This window comes from Nothobranchius furzeri, chromosome 2, assembly GCF_043380555.1.
Source record: "Nothobranchius furzeri strain GRZ-AD chromosome 2, NfurGRZ-RIMD1, whole genome shotgun sequence".
NCBI lineage: Eukaryota > Metazoa > Chordata > Actinopteri > Cyprinodontiformes > Nothobranchiidae > Nothobranchius > Nothobranchius furzeri.
This window is the reverse complement of record NC_091742.1, coordinates 90,115,464-90,120,760: the sequence shown is the minus strand read 5'-3', so window position 1 is coordinate 90,120,760 and position 5,297 is coordinate 90,115,464.

The window sequence follows — 5,297 nt, the reverse complement described above, 5'->3', positions numbered from 1 at the left end:
CCTAGGGAGGCCCAGTCTTCTCTCTCCCCAGCCACTAGGACCCGCTCCTCTAGGGGAATTCCAAGGCATTCCCTGGCCAGCCATGAGACGTAGTCCCTCCAGCGTGTCCGGGTTCTTCCTTTAGGTTTCCTCCCAGTTGGACGTGCCCGGAAAACCTCACCTGGGAGTAGGGCCGGGCGATTTGGCCTAAATTCAACATCACTGTTGTGAGCCGGGTCTCACCTAAACCATCTCTGAGTGTGTTTGCAGGAGAGGGAGCGGCAGCTGCACCCGATCAGCTAATTAGCGGGTCGACTATTTAAGGAGATGGTGAACTCTACTCGAGGCCGGGATGATTACTACGACTCGGTAGTTTCCAGCCTTCGCTCTAGTTCTCTTGGTTACTCTTAACTTCTCTAGTGTACTTTTGGTCCTGTGTGATTTTTGTATTTTTTGGACTCACCCACCTCAGGTTCTCTGCTCATCTGGATCTACTCGTTCAACCTTCATAGGACTCCTGGACTCCGCATTCAGTCACACTCTTCATCCTCCTCCCAGACCGACCCGCTCTCACTCTCGACCCTGCGCTCCCTCTCTAGCTCAGAACCACTCACCTCTGGATCCACCCCGGCTCTCAACCTCCCCTCATTCCCCAAACCCTATCATCCCCCGTAAGTCTCCTCTCAGCATTCCTGCCTCGACCGTTTCCCCTGGACTCACCTCTGGTTTGCTCTCTCTCCAGACCCCAGTCCCCGTTTCTCCTGATCTGCTGGAATTCCCAGCGCACCCTCAGGTCCGGTAGTAAGTCGGACCTGTTCCCAGTGAGGGTTGGACTCCGCCAGGGCTGCCCTTTGTCACCGGTTCTGTTCATCACTTTTATGGACAGAATTTCTAGACGCAGCCGTGGTGTGGAGTGTGTCGAGTTTGGTGGCAGGAGAATCTCGTCTCTGCTTTTTGCGGATGATGTGGTCCTCCTAGCTTCATCCAGCTCTGACCTTCAGCTCTTGCTGGGTAGGTTCGCGGCCGAGTGTGAAGCGGCTGGGATGAGGATCAGCACCTCCAAATCTGAGACCATGGTTCTCGACCGGGAAAGGGTGGCTTGCCAACTCCGGGTCGGGGGAGAGGTCCTACCTCAAGTGGAGGAGTTTAAGTATCTCGGGGTCTTGTTCACGAGTGAGGGTAGGAGGGATCGGGAGATCGACAGGCGGATTGGTTCGGCGTCTGCAGTGATGCGGACGCTGAGCCGATCTGTCGTGGGGAAGAGGGAGCTGAGCCAGAAAGCCAGGCTCTCGATTTACCGGTCGATCTACGTCCCAATCCTCACTTATGGTCATGAGCTTTGGGTAATGACCGAAAGAACGAGATCGCGGATACAAGCGGCCGAAATGAGTTTCCTCCGTAGGGTGGCCGGGCTCAGCCTTAGAGATAGGGTGAGGAGCTCGGACATTCGGGAGGGACTCGGAGTAGAACCGCTGCTCCTCCGGATCGAAAGGAGCCAGTTGAGGTGGTTTGGGCATCTGGTCAGGATGCCTCCTGGACGCCTCCCCGGGGAGGTGTTTCGGGCATGTCCTGCCGGCAGAAGGCCCCCGGGTCGACCCAGGACACGTTGGAGAGGTTACATCTCCAATCTGGTCCGGGAACGCCTTGGGGTCCTGCCGGAGGAGCTGGTGGACAAGGCCGGGGAGAGGACGGCCTGGAGCTCCCTAGTTGGGATGCTGCCCCCGCGACCCGGACCCGGATAAGCGGAGGAAGACGACGACGACGACGACGACGACGACGACCCTCAGGTCCCCCATTAATAAAATCATTTTACTTTTCCATCAATCTGTGTACGGTGTTGTGATTCTGCATGTCTTGTGTTAGCCTCCTGCCCCAAACCATGACAATCACGATATTGAGCATGTCACTTCGATAACAATAAATGGACATAACTCCAGGTATGCGCAGAAACAAAAGTTGTCCACTAGGTGCGGCTGTCAAGTGTATTACGTTGAGTCACATTTTTATGTGACTCGAGGCGGTTTCTTAAAGGGACATAAACGTTGCCAACCTACACACATCTATTCATTTTCTCTTTATCAAATTTGTTGACATGGGAAAAATTATCTCGATAAAACTCAGAAATTTTGATAACAATACATTTTTGATTTGTTGCCCAGGCCTACCTGGGAGGCATCCTAAGTAGATGCCCGAGCCACCTCAACTTGATATAATCCGGCCAGCCGCTAAAAGAGGTGTTTTGGTTTGTAAACGGGAATGCCCCCTCCAAAACGGGAACGCCCTCTTCTTCCTATTCACTCTTGAAATGTTACTTCACCTCCAATATTTCAAAATAAGATATTTCCTCCGCTCATCTATCTGTTCTCCGTCTTTTTAAATACAGTTATTGATCATCTGTGCTCACCCTGCCCTTTCGTTTTGTGTTGCTGGTTCGTCGTGAGCGCGCTCCACGCTCTCTGAACCTGCCTTTAAAGAGCAAGTCACCCCCTACAAGAAACATACTTCACTCCCTCTTCATGTTTGAAAAATGAAACAAATGCTGTTGCCTAGCAGACCGAGAGGGCAGAGCCACTAACAAATACACACACACAGGCTCACAACGACATTGTGACATCATAATGTACCAGTTTACATCATAGCATACCTCTTAGCCAATAGCGATGGCAGATTTAAATTCCAATGCAGTGCAGAGTTTTTACCTGACAACGGCACAACACTGACAGTTTTAGGCAGAATATTTAAATTTGAACTAAGATGCACTGAAGTACCAAATTATTCACCACATGTGTCTGCAGCACGATGAAACACGCATTTATATAGTTTATCAGAAAAATAAGTTGATTTGGGGGTGACTTGCTGTTTAAGACCCGCCTCCTGCTTTATTCACAGTTTATACAAATATTAAACGCAAAACAGGAGGCAATGAATTAACTCAGAATGGGAGACTGTCAAAAAGGCGGAACACAAACTTTTCTCCTCCACTTCGGACTTTTTCTCATGAGAAGCTCACCCGAAGCACCACAGCTAGACAGAAAGAAGCCAGTGTCTTTTCAAAATAAAGTAAAATTTCAAGGTTCCATGGTATTTCAATTGATTTCAATCTACGATTATGGTTAGTATAAGTGAACAATTATAAGCTATTTATATTTAATGTTTTACATTGTTTTACAATAGTGCAACTGGTTACGATTTGATATTGTTGGACTATTATGTTGAAGGGAGTGTTGTTGGCCGGTTGTGTGGAGAGTTCCGGTTTGGTTGTTTAGAAAGATGTCAGCCCCAGAGTACTGAAGGCCCGTGCAGAGCAGCTCTGTGGGATTCTGCAGCACCTCTTCAACCTCAGCCTGGCCCAGGAGAAGGTTCCAGTCCTGTGGAAGACATCCTGCCTTGTTCCAGTTCCAAAGAAAAATCGCCCATCAGTCAATGACAACTACAGACCGGTTGCCCTGACATCCCACATCATGAAGGTCCTGGAGAGACTCCTGGTGGTCCACCTGAATAAGCAAACTAGGACATATCAGGACCCGCTGCAGTTTGCTTATCGCCATGGAGTTGGAGTTGAAGATGCCATCATCCAGCTGCTTCAACCAATCCACTGTCATCTGGACAAAGCAGGCAGCACTGTCAGGGTCATGTTCTTTGATTTCTCCAGTGCATTTAACACAATCCAGCCTGATGTACTTTGCCAGAAACTCCAGAAGACACAGGTGGGGGCCTCAACTATCGCCTGGATTAAAGACTACCTGACAAACAGACCACAGTTTGTGAGGCTGAAGAACTGCACATCAAACCAGGTGATCAGTAACATTGGAGCACCACAGGGGACTGTACTCTCACCATTCCTTTTCACCCTGTACACCTCAGACTTCCAGTACAAATCAGAGACAAAGCAAAACCATCTCAAAGTGTTCTTGTTTTCAAAGGTTTATTAAAAGGGGCTGGAAAATCCCAAAAGGAGGGAGTAAAAACCCTCACCTAGAAATTAACCAAGGCAAGTCCAAAGGACAAACCAAACTAAGATTAACAATTTAACTGAGAATGTCCACACTGAAAACCCTAAAATAACTCTCCTTTATTAAAAGGGGACTGGAAATAAAAAAAGGCAAAACCCCCACCAAGTAATTAATCAAGATTTGTCTGAGAAACAAACCAAACTAAAATTACCAAAGTAACTGCAATTGTCAAAATCCTAAATAGCTCTTCTATATTAAAAGGAGACTGGAACTCCATAAAGGGCAAAACCTCAACTGGTAATTTACCAAGGTAGGTCTAAAAGACGAACCAAACCAAAATTACCAACTAACTCAAATCGTCCCAAACACCAAAATCCTACCTACTCTCTACCTAGAAGTAAGCACTAAAACTGCAAAAGGTTTAGACGGAGCCAAGAAACTACAGGGGAAGACAGTTGCTGCTGCAACCCACAGACAATTTATCTCCCCTGATGAGATCCAGCTGGCCGCTTTTGAAGGGCCAGCTGATGCGGTGAAAAGTCCCAGCTGGCCATGACTGCTGCTCTGGTGCTGTCCATGGTCCTGGATGAAAGTTGTTTCCCAAGTGGCAGCTGTCCAAGGTGCTGCAATGCTGCATAGGAAAACAGGGAGCGCTGCACACCACTGTGGCTCCAAAACGGCGGTGGCCGTAACAGTTGCAGTGACCCTGGAACGTTTCAGCGGCCTTCTCGCAGTCCCGCCCAGGCTGGGGCAGGAGACAGAGTTGAGTTGCCACAGCGACGGCACATTCCACACATCTTCTGAGCGGGGAGTTTTTGTTGAAGGCTTGCAGGCTCAAGGGCACCAGATTCTGATTAGAAATGGTTTGGGGGCCGGACAGAGATAATTTCCTCTCTGTCTTACAGTTTGTTGGTCTTCAGCCTCTCAAAATCCCAATAATGGACATTAAACTATCCCAATCAGTGCTGATTCATCCACTCTATCCTTGATGGCATCCATCTTCTGTGCCAATGAATGAATCAGGGCCAAAGTTCCAAGCTTACGATTCATCTCGACTGTTATGTGAGTCTGTGAATTCACAGCACGGTGGAAACCATCTCTGAGCTCGGGGATCAGGCCAATATTCCTCGACAGCTTGTTAATTTTCCGGTAAGCCAGGAAGCCTCCAATGCCGATCAGCAGGAAACCCGACACCAACACCACGAATATCCACACATCTTCAGAGTCCTCCACAGACAGCTGGTCTGTCCTGGAGGAGCATCCGGGAGCCCCTTCTCCCGTTCTCATCTTTGAAAAAATGGTATCAACCGCTTTGAGTGACCAACAGACGAGATCCATTTTACTGAATTTCAGTTTCCAGTTTCC